The sequence below is a fragment of the Drosophila montana genome, unplaced genomic scaffold (genome assembly GCF_035044405.1).
Source record: "Drosophila montana isolate Dmon_TW-CO22-7 unplaced genomic scaffold, ASM3504440v1 contig_3240_1, whole genome shotgun sequence".
NCBI classification, from domain to species: Eukaryota; Metazoa; Arthropoda; class Insecta; order Diptera; family Drosophilidae; genus Drosophila; species Drosophila montana.
This window is the reverse complement of record NW_026998122.1, coordinates 771,172-783,198: the sequence shown is the minus strand read 5'-3', so window position 1 is coordinate 783,198 and position 12,027 is coordinate 771,172. Positions and strand designations below refer to the sequence as shown.

Here is a 12,027-nt window from a genome sequence, read left to right as displayed (position 1 = left end):
GGTCGGCAGCTAGAAAAGTCGGCTAACAATCCCTCGAGCCAAGATACACACAGTGCACGCACAGATACAAAGCACACACTCACATACACACACACACACGCACGGTGAGTGTGGACGAGAAAAGCGTTTTTAATTTGCGTATTTTAGTCACGTTCAGGTAAATCTCAATTGAATCGAATGTGACACCGGATGTGAAAATTGTGCACATTTTCCAAGCATTTACCAGCACAGCGAGAAAGTGAGCGAGGCATGTGGCATATGTTGTTGTTGTTGTCGTTGTTGTAGTTGATGTTGTTGTTGTTGTAGTTGTTGCTGCTGCTGCTGTTGTCGTTGTCATCGACGCGACTCTCGGCTGTAATTGTTGCTGCTGGAAAGCAAAGCACGAGACACAAACAAAGATCGCATCACTAAACATGCTGCAAATGTACAGCAGGCATAGGAAAACACGTAGTCGCATGTATCCAGCACAGACCTGAGGATATATAGCCGGGCACACAGCTCCGACTGCGTCTCCGCAAGCAGCCAGCTCTCCTTGCAACTCCTGGACAGGCGGCAAACGGTGTAAACAAAACGTTTAGAGAGTGTGCAACATTTTCTCCACAATGATGGCTACTTTGTGCCATGTCCAGAGATCTGTGGACTGTTATGTACCGCACCTGACTTTTTTTATATACCCTACAGACATTGGTAAGTGGGTAATATGAGGGGTATAGTGAAGTTGGGCATAAGCCATAAGATATAAAGCCGATTCGGATTACCCATGTCCAGCTCTATAAACGCTTCGATTTAAACGCACATTAGATTAAAGATTATAGGGCTAAATAAACTATCGATAACTCTACCCACGGCATCGATAAATATCGTTTCAATACATATCTTATTTTAGTTTCAAAATTTCTAAACCTAAATGAATGTTTTTTCAAGCTTTATTTAAGTACAAATATTAGCTGAGATATCTGCTTTTAAGGCTGGCTTTAAGTACGAATATTACGTGAGATAACTTCTTTTCTAGTTTGAAGATTTTTTTAACCCATTCCCAGATTAGAAACGATTTCTCATTTAGATCAAAAAAACAAGTACGAAATAGCAAGAGTTTTTAGCTCTATTGAAACTCAACAGGTTAAAAATTTGTTATGGATTAGTTAAGTACGAAAATTCCTTTAAAAAGCCCACTGACTTTCTCGCTGTGTAAGAATTTATGGCTACACTGGGTATTCCCCAGTCGAGCATACTTTTTTCTTTTTTCTTCCTGAAAGGCCCAGACATTGTTATATAAAAGCATTCAGCAGTGGGTTAAATAGCAAATGCGTAGTGAGAGATCTCACAGCAGTTGTTGTTGTTGTTGCTGTAAACGTTGTTGACCCAAGCGAGGTGGCAAATGCCGGCAGGATATCTTTTTTCGTATTGCTTTGAACTCGATGCGTTAACAAATATTGACATAGCACATTAACGGCAATTCAAAGTGCGAATGGAATGTTTTCTCCATTGTTAACACACAATTCTAAACGGCTTTTGTTGGCCCGTTTTGTGGGCCAACTTATTTATACACTTTTGCGACGAACTCATCCATCAAATTGCCGCTGCAGCTGTTCAACACGTAATTACATTTTTATTTATTGAATTTTCGCATGCGGCAGCAACAGCAGCAAACACAACAGCAACAGCAACATACACAACAGCAACAGCAACTTACAATTTTGCCGGTTCAAAAATTGTTTAGCGACAAATTGTCACAGGCGCTGACGTGACCGGCTCATGTTGTCGTCGACTGTCGCTGCTCGCATCCTCCTCAGTCTCAACATCATCCGACTGACTGACGGACTGACGGACTGACAGACTGACAGACTGTCTGGCCTGATGCGTTGCTGTTGCGGCTGCTGTTGCTGCCACCAAATATTCCACAAAGTCAACAACGACAGCAACAAAATGAGGTCAACCATGAAAATTGCACCAGCGGCAGCAATTTCTCATTTTGAGTTTAGCAGCCAACAAAATCCTCCCAAAAAATACAAAAAAACAAAAAAACTGGGAAAAAGGTAGCAAAAAACCAAAAAGGAAAGAAAGAATTTCGCGATGCGGTCCACTAGCAACAGCGACAACTGTTGCTGTTGTTGTTGTTGTTGCTGTTGCTGTTGCTGTTGCTTGTTGCTGCGGTCGATCGGTTGCTGTTGTTGCATGTTGCTGGCGTAGCTTTGTTGTTACTGCGGCTGCTGCTGCTGCTGCTGGTGTCATGTCGTTCATCAGCGTAACAATTTTTATTGCTTTCCGACCGCAACATTGTTGTCGATAAAATTTTAATTCGCATTCGCCAATTTTTGCTAACCAAGCTTTTGGTTATATTTTTATGCAATTTTTGGCCAACAGCGAAAGTACTTTATCGAAAAAAAATGTTAATTTATTAACATATTTTCGATTTAACTAACGAGTGAAATATTACTCAATCCGAAATGTGTTTACATTTGAAAACTTTTTTTTATATAAAATCACAAATTGACGACATTGCCATTTTCATATAACTTTAGGATCTAGTATAATGAAATATACTTTCTTTAATTCAAGATTATGCTGTTCATTTTCTTAAAACTTTTGGATTTTGTATAATATTTTTTCAAATTGAAGATTCTGCTGAGCATTTTCTCATGACTTTTCGATTGTATATTATTATATCGGGTAAATATACAATTTTAAGATTTTTCTAGATTTTTTCAATTACTTTTGCTTTACAAGACAAATTTTTGATTTATATTTAAAATTTATTTAAATATTTTTTATCAAAATTAATTATTTATATTTATGTTTTCTCAAATTTCAAGATTTTTGTAGGCATGTTTTATTGATTTATCTTTTTTATTTGAATATATATATAATTCCCCAAAATTTAAGATCTTGCCGAACATTTTGATATAACTTAATGATTAAATAATAGTAAATATTTATGCTCTTTACTTTTTGCTTCTAAGAAACTCTGGCCTGGTCATATATAGAGGCAAAATTCGGAATAACTGTCCACAATATTTGTCAACTGTAGCGCACTGGAATTTCTATGCAGCCGACACGTTTTTAGCATTTTTGCATGCTGCCTTTTGGACAGCTCTTCCGCCAAATTGATTTATAGCGTTCGAACATGTTGCAGACTGCCCAAAAAATAAGAATAAAAATAAAAAGAAATGATGCCACATAAAATAAAGACAAGCGTAGCATTTTGCGGAGCACGTCCCCCAATTATAAATGCAACTAATTGCGCTCGCAAATGTTGCATGAAAGCGTCGCAAATTTTTAATAACATGGCAAACAAATGTTGTGCTAAATTGTCAACATTAACTCGAAAGCTGCCACAGCAGAGGCAGCGGCAGCGGCAACACTTGACAGTGTGGCAACCGCAGCCAACAAGCATTCACAGATTCTATGGGGCGCACATTTATCATCCATGGACTCTGCAGTCCATGCTGCATGTTGCATGCCGCAATTCCTGCTGGCTACCGTTTTCAGACTGCACGCTTTTGACCTGCGCCGGCGCGTGCCACAGCAACAACATCAGCAGCAGCAGCAGCAGCAGCAGCAGCAGCAGCAGCAGCAGAGGCAGCAACAACAAACAATGGCAACACGAATTGTGAGCGACCGTTGCCAAATGTTGAACTTGCAGCTTTGATCTTTGATCTTATCGCGACCAACAGGCAAAAGTGTTAACTGAAACAACGAATGCAGCTTCCACAGCCCTCTCTGCCCCCTGCCACATTGGCTGCCTGCCTCTTGCATTGATTAATTGAAATTTCACTTTTGGTGCCTCAATCTTCATTTATTTTGTGGCACTTTAATTGATGCCCCCCAAATGAAGCGCACGCCCCGAAAAAACATGTTGCAAGTGCCATTTAGGGGCGCATTTGTTGTCGCTTTTAAAGTGTATGCGACACGCCCGATTTGTACCTCCCATTTTATGTGTTTTTGTTGTGCCAGTTTCCACACACACGCACACACACACACACAAACAATTAGCCGCTGGCCAAAAGTGAGTTGCACCCTCGGCTGTCGGCCGACCTGGGCCTAATGATATGCCATGTGGCAAGAATGCCAATTACACATGCTAATTGCAACGGCAAAGCATCTCGAGGCAACTGGAGCTTTGTTTGTCTATCAACATGTCGAGTTGCATCTGTAAATGATTTCTCGCGTCTGTCAAACCGAGTTCATTAGCAGCAGATCATTAATTTTAGCAACTAAAATGAGTTTCATTTGGCAAATACGTGTTATGACAGATGGTTTGAAAGATGAATAGGCTGAAGCAAATGAGCAAAGTATAAATTTCGATAATTATGTAGATTGACGAAGATTAAATACCCTTAACAAACATTTAGCAGAGGTATCTCTACTTGCATAACAATTCATAGGTAAACTCGATATCTTAACAATTGTTCCATTCGATATGATATAGTAGACAGAAGATATAGTAGACAGATGTTGATAAGTTCTAGCTTAAGTATTTCCTGATCGGTATCAACAGCCACAATTATAGAGACTCTAGACTCTAGAGATTCTAACTAATCTTTCACTATCTTTAATAAGCTCTGTAAATATGAGGTCTAATAAATTTTGGTTAAATATTTCTTGATCCATATCAACAGCCACGATGATATAGATAAGTTCTCCCCTCGCCTTCTATTCCAACTAGTGTCTGACTACCTTAAATAAATTCTGTAAATTGTGAGGTCCAATAACACGGACTTCTATATTATATAGCTTTCCTAAGTACAATCAGCCAAAGCTTGAGCTCGTATATAAAAATCGCTTCAATACTCTCCTAAAATATAAAGAGCATCGCACTACAATATCATATTGTTCCTGTGCAAACTATCTATCCACAATTTTGCTTTTTAATAAAAAACCTTTTTGTTGTTTAATATAGAAATATCAGAATAAATTAACTTTCCAATTGCATAATGACTGTTAATAGTCATTAAAAATATATACATATTTTTAATCAAAGAGGACGAAGCTGTCTCATTCCATGCTTTATATGCACGTGAAAGCAGCTGAAGTCTCTCTGCTTGAATACTCATTGTTCTAATTGCATACGTATACAATTATGATTATATGTAGGCTAGTGTAGCTAAAAATAAAAAGATAGCTATGTTAAGGTAAAGCAATAGCTAGCAAGACCTTCAACTATGTCACTAAGTATTTATTAGTTGATTTAATTTACTTATTTGCAGTTGACTTTAAGCATTTACTATCTATCTATAATTATTTTAACTATGTTTACCATTTTAGTTTATTTTAGTTTTAGTTTTACTATTTCAAACATATTTTTAGCCATTCTATTTAAGGCTTAACTCAAGAACACATTAAAAATATAATTCCCAACAAGTTAACGTTGCTAAGCAAACACAAAGACAAAGTTTGTGCGCCCTCTCACTTACTCCCACTCTTTGTTTGTCTGTCTCTGTTTCGATCTAATCTCTCGTTCTAGTTAACTGTGACAGGCTTAGCAACATTTTGCCCCCGACAACATTCCAGTTGTTGTTGTTGTGGGCAACCGCGAGATGTTGCCATGTCGCCCGCTGCTGCTGGCGTCGACGCGGCGACAAAAAACACGCTGCCAACTGATGCGGCGCACAGCAGTGAGTTGCACGTGGATGTCAGCAATAGCAGCAGTTGCAGCAGCAGCTGCACCAACTATGGCAACTGTGGCAGTCAGCAACGTGTGGCACGCAAAACCGCGTGGCAGCAGCAACAGCAGCAGCAACAACAACGCTTCGTATGGACAAGTTCGGCTTCTGTCTGCACTTCGTGAATGTGAATGCGCCTTGAGCTGAAGATGTTGCTGCTGTGTCGGCTGCTGCTGCTGTTGCTGTTGTTGCCGCTGCTGCGACGAGTCTCTGATAATGTTGCCGCTGGGAAATGTGGCCAAAGAATTGCATTTGGGGCCCCATCCCTGGGTAGCTCTTTCTGCTCAGGCGCTTATCAGTCAACGCTTTTGGGTCTTGTCATAAATTATGAGCAATGTTGCAGCTTGCCACAGACACTCATGCGTACACACACACACACACCCACACACACTCACACATCCCGTTTCGAATTCAAAGGCAACACTCACGCGTGGTCGCCTCGATAACTCATCCCTCATCCGAGTCACGCCGTCTGCGGTCTCGACATGTTACGCTTGCCTGGATCTCGAGTTCAGCTAACAGCGGCTAAAACTTAACTGAAAATTGAAAAACCCCGCCTTGCATTTCCTGCCAAACTGTGCTGCCCCCTCTACTTCCTCCCTCCCCACTATTGCCCCCCAACTGCCAAGTTCACCCACCGCATTGCAAATCATTTTTGAAATGCAGCCACGCACGCAAAAAATGAGCTCGTTTGAAATCCAAACATTTTAGCAGCCTTCTAGCTAAGCATTTTCCACCACCCCCCTTCCCCCCCCCTCAGCTACTCGCTCAACTCGTTCCCCCCCGCCAACAGTTGCTGCTATTTATTCATTGGTGCGTGTTGCCAAATGCCAAACATTTTTAGATGCGACTGCGAACGATGCTTGTAAATACTTTGGCGTTGTGCAAAAGTGGAAAAAGATTTGCTGTCGCAGCTGTTTAAGTTGTTGTTGTTGTTGCAGTTGTTGTTGCTGCTGTTGTTGTTGTTGTTGCTTTTGCTATTTGGTATTTGCCAGAGAATTTGCTGTGCGCGACTTGGAATCGGTTGCTTTCAGAGTTGTGCACTTTGTGCGGTCGTCGGGGAGTGTGGCAAACATTTTTAATGCAGTTTTAATTAATTTTTAGCGCAAAAATAAATTAAATATAAAATATCAACATTAACTGTGACTTTCTAGTCAGGCGAAGTCAAAAAGTAGAGCTACGCAACAGATATTTACCCGCTGCTTCGTACTTAATTAAAAGAAAGTCTATTTGCTGTTAAAATCAGTGTTTAAAAACGCACAAAAAGTTGTTAATGGTTCAGTTCATGGTTCGAACCAGCGCCCTGCTTTTGGGTTTGGTTCGTAAAGCTCGTTATTCACATCATTTGAACACCGATTTTGCTGCTAATCTCACATACTTTCAAATTTTTACTAAAAACTTCTTTCTTCATCTAACATATATGTCTAAGAACTCAAATTAGTCCAGGCCCAAGCTTCATTTGAGCTGCTTCCAAAAAGTACTTCCATCAAATATCTTAAACAACATGTGTTGATCAAGGCCCAAGTTATTAATAATTTAGGACGAGGTCTCTATTAAAAGTCCTGTATTTATTTATTATTATTTATATTTTCAGTGCTATAAAAGGATATGAAAAGCCTCTCAAGATGCCAGATCTGTTACCAAAGAACACTCATCCTTGGTTACATTTAGGAAATGTCTTTAATCTTCTATAAACTCTTAGAATATGCTTAGCAACAGTTAACATGATCGACCAACAAGTAAACCACCTTCCAGCCAGCCCAATTGCCAGCAAACTAACTTCAAATCACATAAAGTTGTCATAAAATCATCCCAATCTCTAACAACAACATTTTACGATAGAAGGCCAGCCAGTCCAGCAGCTGTAAGCACACCTCCAACTACAAATTCTCATTCCATTTAGAAGCCATCAATTAATTATAAAGCATATAAACATTTAAGAAGCAAGCGAAATTATCAATTAGAAGCTCTTTGGCTTAGACCAAGAAGTGCCACTGAAAAGTGTATGAAACTCTAGTGTTTGATATCGTTAAATGAGTTGTTATCATTAAAAAAGATAAGAAGCTCGGCTCATACTTAAGCAGAGTGGACTTTGAGTGAGTGTGTGGATGCTGGAAACCCAGTTTGTAGGCATGCCTCTCTATGGGATTCTCACATGCACACACACTCGCATACACACAAACATATACATAAATACGAAAGAGCCGCGAACAACAGTGAGCAACGTTTTTACTTACGTTCCACAAACAATGTCCATGTGAATGGAAGGAAACTGGTTGCTGGTTGCACTGTGGTTCATCAATGATTTGCAAGGGCTGTAATGAAAATTGTGTTTTAGTATTGAATAAGTATTAATTATTAAATAAATATTAATTATTAAAAAATATATGATATAAAATATATCAATCAAAATCTAGTCAAGAAACTTGCAATCGCTGAGCAATACTTTGTTCACAGAACAAAGCCCGGCAATAGACTATGAATTTGTTATAAATTTGTCTGTGCGACTTGTGGTTTTATGTAATAGATAGAATATTGTGGAGGCCCATTAACATGTAAAATTTTATTATTTTGTCTCTATAACTTTGGGAAGTATCCATTTTCGCAATTTATGCGGGCATTAACTGTACATTTTCAATGTCTAGAGATCCAGAACAAACGTATTGCCTGGGATGAGCGGAAGGTTATAGTAATAACAATCTTAATAGAAATAATAATGATAATAATAACAATGAAAAAGTAATAATAATGATGATTATAGTAATAATAATAATATTGAAAGTAATAATAATAAAATAATAATGAGAGTAATAATACTGATGATAATATTTATAAAATTGATAACACTAATAATAATAATAATATTAATAATAATAATGAGAAAAATAATAATAATAATGATAATATTTATAATATTTATAATAATAACACTAATATTAATAAATTATTATTATTATGGAGCGACAATTAGACAGCGCTGTTTAGCCACTGTGCGGCGTCGACGTCAGCTGCTGGCTGTGACTTCGAGCAGCCGCTGCCTGGCTGCCTGGCTGCCTGGCTTCCCATCTGACTGCCTCGCTGACTGCCGACTGCCGACTGCCTGGCCTATTGAAATTTATGTGGCCGCTTTTAGTCGTTTACGCTTAGCCAGCGGAAGCGAACGTCGCAATCGCAGTCGCAGTTGCAGCCGCAGTAAAAATCAAAATCGGAATCGGTTAAAGACGTGTTGTGAGTGTGTGTGTGTGTGTGTGTATATATGTGTGTGTATTGTCATCTTTGTTGCTGTGCATTGCTCAGATGCGCTTAGATGTAGGTGCAGCTGAGAGGCCTACGAAAATGTATTTCGTAATGCATTTGAATCTTGTGTAAAGTGAACAAAAGAAGTGCTAAATTACAAAAAAAAATATATAAATAAAAATTTGTTAATATTTAAAATATATCAAAAAATAACTGAAAGTTAGTTGCAGCTCAAGCGAAGCAATTGGCTAATTAACATTTGGAATTTAGCATTTGCCACAAAGCGAGCAGCATTGTGGCAAACCTGTTGCTGCCGCAGCTGTTGACACTCTCGAAACGGATAACCAACAGAGCCAAAAAGCCATTCTATAAGGTTGGTAAAAATAACAAAAAAAAAAGAAAAAGAAAAACAATATGCTAATAATGAAAACATTTGCTGTAATCATCTAATCGCGTGTGCGGCCACAAAGCAAGCCATTTAAATTAATCAACCTGACATGCGACTAACTAACTGACTCCGACTAACTATGCAAATGTTATTGAGGAAGTCAAAGAACACAAAAGACAAACTCGTAACTGTAACACTTTGCTTCCCCCTTTGTGGCCAAAGAAGTTGAAGAAGAAGAACATGTTTTTGGTGCGGGTTTTTGCCAAGCGTGAGAAAATTCACAGCGCATTAATTAGCAAAGAAATCATTTTAAGGTAATCGACAATGCGGGTTGGCTAAAACCCCAATATCCCCCCCGCTCAACCCGCGACCCGATCTTTGGGTCTGCAGGTTCTTGCGCCCGGCCACATGTGAGTTTCGTTGTGGCCTGTGATTGGAATTGGATAGCAACGAAAAAAAACTAATTGCTTGAAAATTAAAAACGTGTCAGCTGACACGCTACCAACCTAAAGGCTGCAGCTGCAACTGTTGCTACTGCAGCAGCAACAGCAGCAACTGCCTCAGTCTAAAGAAGTGCTGCATGATTGTAAAATGGAACTTTAACTGCCTTACAATTAAAAGAATTTGCATGCAACATTTTGAACAGTGTAGACACGCAGCGAAATGCCGTTATAAGGAATAGTTTATAAAACGTTTACTGCTTTAAATTTGCAACATTTCGCTCTTAAATTAATTATTGAATTAATCATGATTCACAAGTAAACAGCAAAAAGACTTATTTAGCAAATAATTATTACAATATTTTGCAGACTTTAAAGAAACAAAATAATTACTTAAATATAAAAAGATATTGCAGACTTAAATTAAACAAAATGAAAAACGTTTTTTACAAGACTTCGCAGACTTAAAAAAATAATAAAAAAATATTTTTACAAGACTTTGCAGATTTGAAATAAAAAAAAAATTTATCAAATATTTTTTACAAGTAAATAGAAAAGGTTATTACAAGATATTCCAGACTTAAAATATTCAAAAGATAAAATTGATAATTACAAGATTTTGCATTCTTAAAATAATCCAAAAATGCTTGAATTGAGCTATGATATGAGCTGACTGCAAATAATCGATAGCTGCTTGGATTGAGTACAAAATACTTAAAATAAGCGTAAAATGTTTAACAAAAATATAAACATGTAGGAATTTCTGCACAGAAAATGATCTTGAAGTAAGAGTTTCTTAACATATTAAGAAACTCGAGCTTTTAGTATATTTCAAAAGCCATTGCACTCGATTTGAGTACAAAATTCTCGAATTGTAACCCAGAATATAGCTGCCTTAAATATGAAAAAAACATTTGTAAGATTTAAGCTTTCAACAGTTTTCGCTCATTTTTCACCTCTGTACAAGCAAACACACACACACACAGAGACACACACACACTTCATGGCCAAGCCAAAACAGTGCAAAACAATTTCAGTTTCCATAGAGGGGCATAAATTACAGCTGAGCAATGCGTGTTGCTGCACAGCATGTTGCAAGACTGCAAAAGCAGGGAAGCAGCAGAGAAACAACCAAAGCAAAGCAAACCAATTCGTACAGACTCATTAAGGTTTTAATTTACAAGTTTAAACAGAGATTTAAGCGTTGCGATTTATATGCGTCCAGCAAAAGGCAATAATCAATGGCAATGGCAACGGCGACGGCAACAGCAACAGCAACAAGGCGGCAATCACGCAGGGCAACATCAGCAATAAGAAGAACAACATGCGCCAGTGTCCACCTACGCAGTCCAAGAAACAAAAGCCGAGACTTTTAGGCCGGGCCAAGAGGACGGCAACAACAACAACAGCAACAACAAACATGACAGCAACAGCAACAACGACGCCAACGACAACGACGACGACGACGACGATTTGTGCAAATGGAGCGACATTAATGTTTGCGACATGAGCAACATGTAAGCGATAGGTAAACGAGGCGGGGCGCGGGGGGGGGGGGAGGAGCCTGTAGGCCTTGATGGGCTTTAAAAATGCAGCATTGATTAAACACAGCTTGACAGGGCTCGATGATTGCCTTGGCCAACTGATTGCAGCTGCTGCTGACCTTAGACAACAGCAGCAACACACACCTGCAACACTCGGCCGCCAATTACACACAGAGAGAACTGGGCTTAACTGGACTGGACGCACGTGCATGTGATTTGAAGAGAGCAAAAACAAAGAATAAACGAAACCGTTCTAATTTCTCAACTGTCAGTGGCAAAAGAGGCAATTCCAAACAGCACGGCCAACAAAAGCCGCACCGAACTCGTTAGCTTTGCTGCTTTGGATGTTGCAATTATGTAGCCAGCGTTTACAAAAGAAGGTCGTCATCGTCTTTGTTGTTGTTGTTGTTGTTATAGTTGTTGCATTTGCAGTTGTTTTTGTTGCAGTTGTTTTTGCTGCTGGCTCATGTCTTCATTTTGGGCTTTTTGCTACACATGTTGCTGGCGTGCACAGGCAACAGCAGCAACAGCAGCAGCAGCATTGCCTTTTATTTGTTTGTGCTGCCAACACTTTTGGCCTTTGGCGTTGACGCTAACCCCAACCGCGTCTAGCCAGCCCCAGCTGCACACCCTTGTTGCCTTTATTAAGCCAAAGTCACTTGCTGCAACGCCAGCAAAAACAACAACAACAACAACAGCTGCAGCAACAGCCGCAACAACAAAGCGTGGCCTGCAATCGCAGCGCGTTTTTTAAT

The 12,027-nt window shown here is 39.1% G+C and overlaps 1 protein-coding gene across 1 annotated transcript in view; it reads left to right on the top strand.

Moving 5' to 3' along the window:
* The first annotated feature begins 9,124 nt into the window (after window positions 1-9,124).
* Window positions 9,125-12,027, top strand: part of Egfrap (EGFR adaptor protein) — a 32,040-nt gene continuing 29,137 nt past the window's right edge. Inside the window, exon 1 of the mRNA XM_064690171.1 lies at window positions 9,125-9,273. The gene's annotated coding sequence lies outside the window, so the exon portion shown is untranslated. The remainder of the gene's footprint in view (window positions 9,274-12,027) is intronic.